We start from the raw sequence: 13,123 nt of genomic DNA, 5'->3' as shown, positions 1-13,123 counted from the left end.
AAATGGACTAGATGGAGTGAGGCAATATTGAACAGTGACCCAGTTCTACTGTATGTATTTTCTTAAATGAGAAATATTTAGCATGAAAAATACTAAAAGTATTGTAGGACCAGTGTACCATTTCCTCATGGAAAACCTCATAAAGAACTCCTTTACATTGAAAATTGAATAAGTTTTCTATTCTTGTGTGCCACCATATGGGCTTTCTGAATGGGAAAGTTCTCTTAATGAAGCCATTTGCTTGATGGCCATCTGTCTGCATATATGACAGTTCATAAACAGAACTACTTTTTTGCAGCAGGGATTTAATTTTCATATTTACTCTTGTTAATAGTTAAGAAGTGGATCCAGATAAGGTCCTGGGTTCAGGAACACTTTGAAAACATTCTTTAAAAAAGGTGGATGCATTACCAGTGGAGCAAAACAAATGCTGGGCTTTTTGATAACAGGAATATATTAAAATGACATTTGAATAGTGATATAATAAAATGAAAACTTTTATTTATATTAAATCAAGCAGTAGCACAGGTTTAGCTTGACTTAATGCATGCAGTGAAATCAGTGGTTCAGTGATTTATCTATATACTACTAAACTATAGTTATAGCTATAAGAGTATCTCCCTTTGAGTCTCAGGTAAAATGTCATATTAGGTATAGGAAAACAAAGGGAAATATGCAGCCTTTGAGACATGCATGAAGCTTCTTTTGGCACTAACTAGTATTATGCATGCAAAAAAAGAGCTATATATGTTTCAGAATGAGATCATTTACTTCAACTGGAATATCAGTCTTGCTTTCTAAAGACTAGTTTCTGATACTCTCACTCACTGAGTAATTCCTATCCATAAACTAAGGTGTTATTTAGTGTAAGTGGGGCCGGTAGAATTTGGTCTTTTTTTTGCAAACCTGGAACACTTATATTAGATTCCTACATCCTACATACAAGTGAGGTTTTAATGGTCCTGAGCACCCGCAGCTTCCACTAAGTTCAGTAAGATGTATGGGTAACTAAATAGGAATTTAGGAGCCTTACATTAGATAGGCCATGTTTAAAAACTTGGCCATGAAATATATTCTGAAGTGATTTGTTTTAAAGTTCTTAACTCCTATAAGAAACTGAGGTTTTTCTCACATGTAAGTTACTAGCTTTTTTGTTTAGTATAAACAAAAAGAAAAATAGCTGCTTGTATTTCCAGACATTCAATTATGCTCTGTCAACGTGGATTCTCAATAAAAATTCTTTTTGATGGCTTTGTAGATAAGACCCATGTGCTTTAACCCAAGAAACTGAATAATCAATTGTTTCAATGAGCCTGCTGCTCATTTGTCTTTTCCAGGGAAAAAGTGATTAGACTTATTTTTCACTCAGAGAGAACAAAATGGGTTTTATTGTATGGAGCTGTGTAGGCGGTTGACTTTCCTTTGTAGAAAGATCTTTGACAAGATAGTAGGAAGAAGGAAAGAGTGATTTAATTTTTCTTTTAACAAAAATGTCAAGTTTGGCCATCTTATCAATGCTTTCTATGGGTTGAGGCTAAATTGCCCAACATAAGGTGACTGTTTTCATGCCCTTTTAATTTGTTGTTCTGATCAACATTGGGGAAAGGGCATTTTTTAACGTCACTTCTAGAAGTATTGACTCCAAATAAACTCCCACAAGGGATGTCATAGCATCAAGCAAACAATTTTTCAACGGTGCTGTGATAATCTTCCTTTGTGGTAATAGTTCTATGAAGAATGTAGTTCAGGGCGGTGGAAACATTGCTCTAAAGGTAGCATCATTGATTAAAATATCTGCCCTAGTCTCTAACCCCATTGCTCGAGCATATCTGGAATTACCCAATCTAGTTTGCTCAGGTGTGAAATGCTGACATTTCAGTGAATCCCGGCTATTGTGAAAATGAGGCTGAGATGACGCAGTTACATAAAAGTGAATTTAGTTTAATTGTCACAGTTCACAGTCTGGGCAGATAACCCAGCTTACAAAAAACATGAGCTAAAACCCAAGTAGTTTGCAAAATAACCATAAGGCTACTGACAAAAGTCTGTGGAGAGCTCTTGGCATGCTTGTCTCTCTCTCATTCCCAACTCAGACAGTTCGGAGAGTGGTCCTAGGAAGACTTCTTTGTGCCAGAGTGGAAAGGACCTTAAAGGCACAGTGGTTATACCAGCACACTGAGATTGCATAAACTATCCCTTAGAAATACAGTCGCTAAGCAATAATCTAAAAACCTCTCCTAAAATGCTTCAGTCATTATGATGATTCAGAATATGCTTTCTTAATTAATTAATTAATAATTAAGAGTGATATTGTTCACTTTTGGGCATTCATTAAACAGAGGTCTTTCTTGAACCACTGTATTCCTGAATACTACAATTTACAGATACAATTTTCATGACAAAGGAGAAGACAAGTAAAACATAATTCCTAGCACTAACATGTCCCCAAATTGCAAATGATATATTTAGCAATCACCATGTGTTTCTGGAGGTTTTTTCAAAAAGAAAAGGAGTATTCCTCAATGCTTCCTCAGCTCTTGTCCCCTAATGCCCCTACTCTACTTGTGCTACATTGATGACATCTTCATCATCTGGACCCATGGAAAAGAAGCCCTTGAGGAATTCCACCAGGATTTCAACAATTTCCATCCCACCATCAACCACAGCCTGGACCAGTTCACACAAGAGATCCACTTCCTGGACACTACGGTGCTAATACGCGATGGTCACATAACCACCCCCCTATATCGGAAACCTACTGACCGCTATTCCTACCTACATGCCTCTAGCTTTCATCCAGATCATACCACATGATCCATTGTCTACAGCCAAGCTCTACGATATAACCGCATTTGCTCCAACCCCTCAGACTTCTTCCACAATTGCAGTGCATTCCCAGCACAAAGCTCAGTATTTCATGCTTCTGCCTGGTGAGTTCTGAGTATTGAGTGTGACAGGTTCCCCCAGGGTGCCACCTGGAACCCGGGTACCACTGAGTCCACTGACCCACCAGCCTGGGCTCCCTTTACACTATATTGCTATGACAGGCCTTCAAGCCCCTGCCAGCATTCATACAGGTAGGGACACACCAAGCTGCAGCTACATACAGATGCTGATACCAGCTTCAGCTAAGGGACACAATCTAAGCTTAATAGACTAAAGAGATTAGATATGAGCAATGTTCCCTCTAAATTTTTACATCCATGTGCAGAATGAATTTTGTTATGTGCACCAATATGGTGGGGGGGGGAAACCTCAGTGGTTTGAGCATTGGCCTGCTAAACCCAGGGTTGTGAGTTCAATCCTTGAGGGGGCCATTTAGGGATCTGGGGCAAAAGTTGGGCAAAAATTGGGGATTGGCCCTGCTTTGAGCAGGGGGTTGGACTAGATGACCTCCTGAGGTCCTTTCCAACCCTTATATTCTATGATTCTAAGGGGTTCAGAGTGTGGGAAGGGTTCAAGGCTGGGACAGAGGGTTGGAGTCTGGGGGGGTGAGGGCTCTGACTTGGGGTGCGGGCTTTGGGGTGGGGCTGGGGATAAAGGGTTCAAGGTGTGGGAGGGGCTCAAGGCTGGAGCAGAGGGTTTGGTGCGGTGGGGGTGAGGGCTCCAGCTAAGGGTGAAGGCTCTGGAGTGAGGTCAGGGAAGAGGGGATTGAGGTGTGTGAGGGCACAGGGCTGGGGAAGAGGGTTGAGGTATGGGGAGGGTGTGGGCTCTGGGGTGGGGCCAGGGATGAGGGGTTTTGGAGTGCAGGCTGCCCTGGGGCTGCGGTGTGGAGAGAGTAGTCCCCCCAGCCCTCTCTTGCCACAGCAGCTTGGGGCTGGGGGAGAGGCGCCTCTCCCTAGCTGCAGCAGCTCCAGTAGGGCTGGGCTGGGCCGGGCCGGGCCAAGGGAGGGGCTCCTCTCCCCGGCAGCTGCAGTGGACCTACACCAGAGGCGGGGATCCTCTCCCCCGGCTACGGCAAGTCCGAGGGAGGGGCGCCTTTCCCCTCAGTGGCAGGTCCGCACTGGGAGAGAGGCATTTTTCCCGAAGCCTCTGCGCAGGGCTTAATAGGCATCTGCACAGCTTAGAGGGAACTTAGAATATGAGTAGCAAATTCTCACCCTGAATGATGATTTAAGCTGGCTGTAGGCTCTTAAGGGGCAAGCTTGCATTTGATTGCAGCTTAAAACTCCAGGTATTCCTTTCACAGGCTAGAAATCCCTCTTGCCTGGGTCCAGCACTTCATGCCATTCAGTCCTTGTTCCTCAGGTGTTTCCAAGAGTCTACTTTTCGCGGGGAGTCAGTGAAGAATCCCGATGATATCACTCCCCTGTCTTAAATAGCTTTTGCATATGACGGGAACCCTTTGTCTCCAAGCTTGGTTCCCACACCTTTCATTAGAAAAATATTGGTATTCCAAGATGGACCAGGTGATCTGGTCACATGACCCCACAGTGTCATAGCAGCCATGAGTCAGAGGCTGTTTGTAGCATACTCAGTAAGGCTTACAGGTGGGAGATTAGCTTCTTCTAAGACATATTGTTCTCCCTAATGGCCCTTCAGAGCCAGCTGTCTAGACTGACAGTCTTTTGCCTAGTTTTCAGAGTGGTAGCCGTGCTAGTCTGTATCAGCAAAAACAACAAGGAGTCCTTGTGGCACCCTAGAGACTAACAAATTTATTTGGGCATAAGCTTTCGTGGGCTAAAACCTAATTCATCAGATGCATGGAGTGAAAAATACAGTAAGCGGTATATATATCACACCACATGAAAAGATGGGAGTTGCTTTACCAAGTAGGCGGTCAGTGCTAATGAGGCCAATTCAATTAAAGTGGAAGTGGCCTATTCTCAACAGTTGACAACAAGGGGTGAATATCAAGAGAGGGAAAATTACTTTTGTAGTGCTAACAAGGCTGTTCCTCAGGTGTAAACACATTTGTAATTGATACATAGACAATATTCATAACTTCAGATACCAAAATGATACATGCATACAAGTAGGATAATCATATTCAGTAAATCATAACCTTTTCAATGATATCTCACATTCCTGATCTTGCACAAAATACATCGTAATTATGCCGTACTCATATCATAATAATATTACTATGAAGAAAATGGGACATAGTGTCACAGTGAGTTCTACCTCATATGAACCTCTTCTCAGCAAAATAAAAGTATGTCTTTACAAAATCTGTAAGAAGAATTGTGTGGCCTCAGAGGTGTCTTGGTGAATGTGTAGCATAAGTTAGGACTGAACTGTTTTTATAACTGATAACTTAAGTATTTGATGTGTTCTCCATTTGTGGATCCTCATTTGGGATCATTGGAATGATCTGCAACAATCTTCTCACAAATTACTTGGAATGATTATCTGTGTCTGCAACTTTGTGATGCAAAGACATAGGATGATTGGGCTCCTTTTTAGGAGTAAAGTCAGGATCTCTTACTGATCTACCAGAAATCTGCTCTCCAAGACTCAGTGACTGACTGTAGTACTGATATCAGTACTGCATTACTCTTCTGTCTATAGTGCTCTTTTCATGCCAAATGGAAGGAACCACAACTGTGAGCTCTATGCTTCTAAACCTGAGAGTCAGCTTTTAGGCAATTAATATATTAAAGGGTGTAGAAGATCACAGCCGTTCTTCACATTGGAGAATAGTGATTCAAACATGAATATGGTATTATCTTATGAGGTCTGAACAAAATCACAGATAAAAATATAAACTAAATGAATAAATCAAACAGAGAACAAATCATGTTTCAGGAACTTAAAAACTCCTTTGATCTGTGTCATGTACAGTTGGATCTGTTTTCTACACAGTTTAGGACAGGGCCTCTTATTTCATAGAATTCCATCCCTTCCTCTCCGAAGTCCCTCCATTGTGTAATCTTGCTTTCTACTGTTCCAGTGCTGAAGTCTCACGACAGCTGAAACCAATACTTCAATACGGGTATGCCCTTGCAAAGCCTAATTAGTTTGTAAAAGTCTCAGAGAGTGGATCAATTGAGTAATTAATAACTTACTAGCTTCAGGCAACATACTTTGTCCCCAGTAACCCAACCAAATGGATGAGGGCCATCAAGAAGTTTGAAAAATATGTTTAAACTAGTCACTTTAATAGCAGGTTCACCAATAAAAGAATAACCTCGTACATTTTAGTTATACATGGCAAAGGAATTTCTGCTCTTTTCATTTACTCCCTTCTCATTGTCTGAGGCTTGTTGCTATCAATCAGGCTTTGCTGTCGCTAGCAAGGAGCCTGATGATGCCTTTGTTTTGTTTGGAGAGTATATTAGAGACAGATGATGAAAAATACCACAAAATTTCCTGAACTGAAGAAGTGGATGAACATCATGTTGGTGCTTCCCCATGGAAATGCTGATATTTAGAGAGCTTTCCGTGTAATAAATGTAGGAAAGAAGAAAATCCCTTAGTAAGAAACCAAAATGCTTAAAACTGAAAAATAAACAACTGTGGCTGGTCACATGGGGGATGAGGTTTGTTACCCACAAGCACGAGTTACTGACTCAGGGCAAAAAACAGAGAGAACATGAAAAGGCTGAGATCTTTCTGTGCATCTCACAAGAAGCCAGAGGACAGCCCTTCTGTGAACCTTGGTGGCTGAAGTAGCTACTAGTGTGTGGAAGATATTGCCTTCTTAATGTTAATGTACAGCTTACTCCTTGCTATTGGCATGGTTCACAATTGCCTTTGAGAAGTCAACATTAACTCATAGTCACCACACAGTGGTAACTGAAATACTGCTATTGTATGAATTTAGATGGACTAAGAATGTTAACATAACTCAGTCACTGTCCATTATTAAACAGTATTTAACAAGGTCTGGGGTTTGGTATACCTCAGCCTGCTTAGTACCATGGCAAACAGATAATTAAAAATCTCTTTAACCTTTTATTAAATATAAAGGAAAAGAAGGAAAAACAGTTAAAGCATTTGAAATATAAATTATTTATTAAGGTTTGAATTTTAATGTCCCCTTTTCCTTTCCCTTTAACTGGAGAAATTTTTTGGAAAGTTTTAACAGTCTTTTGGAGGATGTTAAACATGCTAATAACTGTCCATTGGGGGGAAAAGACAAATTAGTGGAGATGGGCTGGAGCTGTTGTTATTAAAATCCAATCCCATTTTTTAGACAACCAAACAAGACACACACACACACACACACACACACACAGAAGGGGATAGAAAAGAACAGAAAAGATAGAAAATTCAGCTTTTGTCTCTGGGATTGACTCTCATTTGCAACCACAGGCCCACTACATGGTCTTCTCAGCCACCCAGAGACTTGGTAAACTTGTGTCAGCATCAGACTGTTTAGGGCATTGCTTTCAGCTAGGCTCTCTGATCACAGGCTTACAGCAGTGTTGCAAAATATACAGTTTTGGCCGTCTAAGGATGAAGGAGAGAGATAAAAAGGTTATAAGGTAGGAAAGGAAAAGGACATTTTGGGGGAGGGGAGGGCAAACAAAGTATCACTTTCCAGGTGGTGTTTGGGAGTAGCAGCCATGATGGTGAAGCTCGCTCCAATAGTCAATTTTTCTCCCAAAGTCTCTTTCTTTAAGGAACCCAAAAAGGAGCGATGGATGGAATAGCCCATCCTCTCATTATTTAGTCCACCAATTGGGCCTAGATTTGACACACCAAATTTGGTTTACTGATCTCTGGTTCCACCCTTGTTTACCAAGAATGAGCTTAACACAGTCCTTGAGTTATATCAGCAGGCCTTTTTGTTCAATATTTGTCTTCCTTTCATAACTTTTCCCATCACCATTTGTTATTGTAGGTAGTTGTGACCTTTTATAAACTTCCCCTCACTTTTTACAGTCGAGCTCACAATTAGGGAAAATGTATAAGCCCAATTATCACAACACCACAGTCTTTCCTTGTTGATGGAAAAATTAACTAGTTTTTCTCAGATAGTACCGTGTGGTATTTTTGAGTCAAACTTGACTTCTAATGTTGAGTTGTATTTGTCCATGTATATGTGATTCATGCCATCTTGTGTCTTATCTCTTACCATCTGTGCAATGGATTTAGTCCTGATTTACACATTTTTATTTTTTTCCTGCCCATCTGGCTGCAGAGTCTTTTGTGTTACTATTTCATTTTGCTTCATATTACGTGTTTGTTTTGCTTTGGTTATTTTGCTTATGTTATTAGAATATGAGATTAGGTCATAAGGATAATACATCAACTTTAAATATATATCTTTAAATATAAATATTTAAATATATTAAGACATTCTCCCTTTCTCTGTTTAGCACCTTTATTTTTTTCTTAATATATTAGAAAAACGTGCATTATTTTAAAAAGCCAAAAGAAAGAGAGTGCTCATTGGCTCTTGTCCAGTGCCAAAAACTTGCTGCTGATATAAAAGTATCCTGACTGCTGGGGAAGAATACTGCTGTGAGGGCATCGTGTGTATTCCTATAAGACTCTGAACTGTTCTGCTAATGCTGTTGCTACCCAACCGGGATCTGGCATGCCAGCTAGTAAAACTTCATCCTGTTAGTGTTCTTCCTAATTATTTCTTCTGATAGGAATGTGCCTCCCAATCAGATATGCTTTAACATAGATTGGACCTGATGCTGATCACACAAGGTACATCAATGTAACTTCATTGACTTCAGATAATGTGATTTTAGAAATTCCTAAACCTGGTCATATTTGTTTTAACAAAGATAATTCCAGTAGCATCACTGTTATGAGGTCAGATCCCTGAGATTTAGGATGGTGATGATGATATTTGGGAAATTAATATAATCTCTTGAAGCTTTTAAACATTATTGTCATCATATGGATGTTTGATACTGGGGCTGGATGTAGCTCATTCTGTAGTAACCAACAATTTCTAATGGTACCAAAAGTCAAAGATTCTTGGAAGTCCCATACTTGGTGATCTAATCCATAGAGAGGCTTCTAAAAAGTTATATTGTAAATATATAGTAAATAAAGGTCAATAGAACAGCAGGTTCTCAGTCTATGAATCATGGTTTGGTTTAAAATCTTCACTTCTTGCCTTAGGAATAATATATAATTAAGTTCTCAGTGTGGAAACTGCAGAAAATGTCTCTGAAAATCCAGATGGTTGGCTGGAAAAGAAAGTTTTACAGGAGATACCTGAAAATGGCTGCTCAGTCCAACCCACAAGACTATCAAGTGTACCTTCAAAGAGAGCTCCAACCAACCAAATAACACAGATGGTCTTTGTCAGGCATCTTACGTTAAGAAGAGTGGAAAGAACATTCTATCAGGCAGAGAAAAGGATTGTGTGCTGCCTTCCTGGAGCCATGACACAAAATGTGACTGCAAGACGTTGATAGGCTTCTGAAGTGAGTGGTCCAGGTTTTCTGGTGATGGTGCACATTGGCACTAATAACGCTGCTTTATGTTATATTTCATAGTTTATAGATAGAATAATAGAATTATAGGACTGGAAAGGACCTCAAGAAGTCATCTAGTCCAGTCCCCTGCACTCATGGCAGGAAATGATGATGATTTTAATGGAACTCAGAAGGGTACTGAAGGAGAAGAATGTCTTCTCTGAGATCCTTCCTGTCCTATAAGTGAAATAAGACAGAAGATTCTGGAAGTGAACCACTGGCTAGGTAAGTGGTGTAAGGTAGAGGGGTTTGGTTTATGAACACTTACCCACCTTCAGTGTGGAGAGGGGATACATAGGGGCAACAAAAGGGCAGGAAGAAAATGGGGGATGAATAAGCACATTCATTTAGCACAAAACCAAGTTGTCAAGAACAAAATTAAACAAAACACAAAGAGAAGTGAAGAGAAAATAATCTATAATTATCTATACAATGATGTTAGTAGTCTGTGTAATAAACAAGAGGAATTGTTCATTTATGAGTATAAATTAGACAATTTACTGACACCTGCTGGGAAGATTAAAATCACTGATGATAACCTATTTAGGAAGGATTAAGTGGGTAAAATGCGAGGGAGAGTGGTGCTTATGGATCTGTGTTGTGGCAGATAAAGCATAAGATGAGGTACTAGCTGGTGTCTGCAAAAGATTAGCAAATTACATCAGAGAATGGGATGACATGCTTCTTAAGCCCCTATTTACAATGTGCAGGAAAAAAATTGTGTTACCCTGGGGGATTTCTGAGTGACACATGCTGGAGGGCTTATGCTGCCAATATTGAAACATCTTTGGGATTTAAAAAAAAAATTATACATTACAGTTTCCTAACTCAAAAAGTGTTGCATTCATTACAGGGGGAATTCTATATATGATCTGATCTTGACAGATAAAGAGGACTTGATTAAAGAAGTAAAAGCTAGTGGTCGCTTAGGTGCAAGTGATCATGACTTGATTACATTTTTTATATGAAGATAAAGACCCAACCAGTAAAATATATACTTGGTGCTGTCAAGAGCCAATTTCACAAAGCTGAAAACAATTGTGAGCCAAATCAGCTGGAAGAAAGAATTTAAACAGAAAAATGTTAAGGATAATTGGAAGCTATTTAAGAACATTTAAGCCACAATCTCACAATTGTAAAATAAGGCTCTACTGGATAAAAAAATAAAGCCTGATTGAGAGAGGTAGGGAAAGCAGCAATTAAAAATACAAATAACAAATGGGGGAAAGGTGAAATTTATAGCAAGTTCTTCTGTCTTGTTTTTTGTTTTATCTCCTTCTTCTGAAACATCAGGGATGGCCACAGCTGAGATGGAATATTGAACGGAGTAGGCCAGGACCCTAAGTTGGCATCAAGCATTCTTTCTCTCAGGTGCTTGGCTGACTGGTTTTGCTCACATGTTCAGTGTCTAATTGATTTACACATGTGGAGTCAGGAATGACTCTTCCCCCAGATTAGATTGGCAGTGATTCTGGCAGTGATTTTGGAGTGATTTTTTTGCCTTCCTCTGCAGGGTGTGAGTGGGTCACTTGTAAGGATTAACTGGATGTATCTTACTTAATCAATTCCCTGCCATTGCAGGGGCTTCAGGCACTGGTACACTTTGTCCCCCCTGCAGTCTCTGCCTGTGGCACATAATTTTCTAGTCTCTGGGGTTATAATACTTGGATCCAATTTCTGTTGTTGGGTTTAGTATGCAAGTGCTGGGTGGTGTTGGTGGCCTGTAATATACAGGAGGTCAGACTAGATGAGCCAGTGGTTCCTTCCAACCTTAAAGTTTATAGCTTTAAATGAGCAGCAAAAGACTGTAGAAACTTTATAAGGAAAACAAAAAAAGAGGAGAGATGTATGGGCATCCTAGTTGTAGGACAAAAAGAAGAATTTAAGTACATCAGTAACAAAAGAAACTCTAACAAAGGCATTTAGTCCATTACTTCATGAAAATGGTAGAATTGCCAATGATATCGCAGAAAAATACAGAAGTGTTCAATAAATACTTCTGTTCTTTATTTGGGAAAAAGTCAGATAATGTATTCATATCCTATGATGATGATGTTAGTGAAATACTTTGCATTGCAACAGTAACCAAGGAAGTTGTTAAATATGTTAAATCAGCAGGTCCAGATAACTTGTATTCAAGCATTCTATAATAGCTGGCTGAGTAGTTCTCTAGACCATTAATGTTGATTTGATATATAATAAGTCTTGGAACATTGGGGAAGATCCAGAGTACTGGACTAAAGTTAATATTGTAATGATAAATGGGATGACCCTAGTAAATATAGGTCTGTCAGCTGATACGGGTAGATGATTTTTGGTTTTTTGAAAGTTCTGAAAAAAATGGGAAAAAATACATTTGACCGGAATAAAAACAAATTTTTTTCTGGAATTTTCAGTGAAGTGAAAAAGTCAACCAACTTAATTTTGGGTCAAATTTTGGGTTTTATTTGATCTGAAATGAAACATTTACTTTCCAGGCATCTTTAACCTTATTATATATAAAAAAGCAAATGAAATGAGTAGTATAAGGGCCCTACTGTCAATCAAACCTTAACTCCTCCCCCTTAACCCCTTAAATCCTGCCCCTTAATCCCTTAAACCCTACCCACCTGTCACTGGAAGTATTACCTGTGGGGTATAACTTCCAGGGTCTAGGCAACCACATGACTAGAAGCACATGTCATGTCACCCTCCTAAGAACTCCTTCCACTGCCCTCTACCAATCTGGATGGGTTTTCTCCCAATAGGACCACCCCGAAAGGAGATTTGACCAATCAGGGTGAGTTCTGGGGCGGGGTGACCTATCCGGAAGTGGGTCGTGTGACCCCTCTGAGAAATCCTCCCACTGCTCTCTACCAATCAGGAGGGGTTTCAGCCACTGGGGACCACCCACAAGAGGATATTTTACCAATTGGGAGAAATTCTGGGGTGGGGTGACATGACTGGAAGCAAGGTGTGTCATGTGACCTCTCTAACAATTCCTCCAACTGCCCTCTACCAAGCAGGATGGGTTTCAGCCACTGGGGACCATGCCGAGAGGAGATTTGACCAAAATAGGTCAGGTTCTGGGACATGATGACCCCTCATAGAACTCCTCCCAACCCCTCTGCCAATCAGAGTGCAGCACCATCAATTCATAAGTCCCAGTGCTGGGCAGAAGAAACCATCTCTTACCAAGAATGCACGTTTTAGAAATTGTGGAAACGTGGATTCTCTCACCACCCCTGAGAATTTCAGACTTTGTTTTAGCCCCAAGGATCTTCTACCATCCATGGAGAAAGTGCTACATCAGCGACAGTTCTGAAGAGGAGGAGGCAGTGGCCGAGGGGAGCCCTTTGGCCCAGCCGTTGATGGATACGCCAGAACCTGAACCTGGAACCCGAACCCAAAACCCAACTGCTAGTGAGACACCCCGAAGAGCATGGTGGCCTCTTGTCGTCCACCACCCTGGAGGAGAAAGGCGATCATGGCTTGGGGGACTCACCGGTGGATAAGGTGAATGGAAAAGACATCACTCAGGTAAATGAATGATTAAGAAGTGACACTTGAGGATGTGGGCATAATGGAGTTAGGTACCGGGGGTTGTGTAAATCTAAAAACAAGCACTGGGAACTTAGACTTGTTTCTTGTCTGAAAATCTCTCGACAGCTCAACGATGCCTTTCTAGAGGACCCGGAGGCCCTGGACAGCATTGCATCAAGCAGCGAAGATGAACCGGGCCTGCCTTGTTTTTG

The sequence above is a fragment of the Dermochelys coriacea genome, chromosome 2 (assembly GCF_009764565.3).
Source record: "Dermochelys coriacea isolate rDerCor1 chromosome 2, rDerCor1.pri.v4, whole genome shotgun sequence".
In the NCBI taxonomy this organism is placed as follows: domain Eukaryota; kingdom Metazoa; phylum Chordata; order Testudines; family Dermochelyidae; genus Dermochelys; species Dermochelys coriacea.
The sequence above is the reverse complement of the archived record's forward strand: the minus strand, read 5'-3'. Positions refer to the sequence as shown.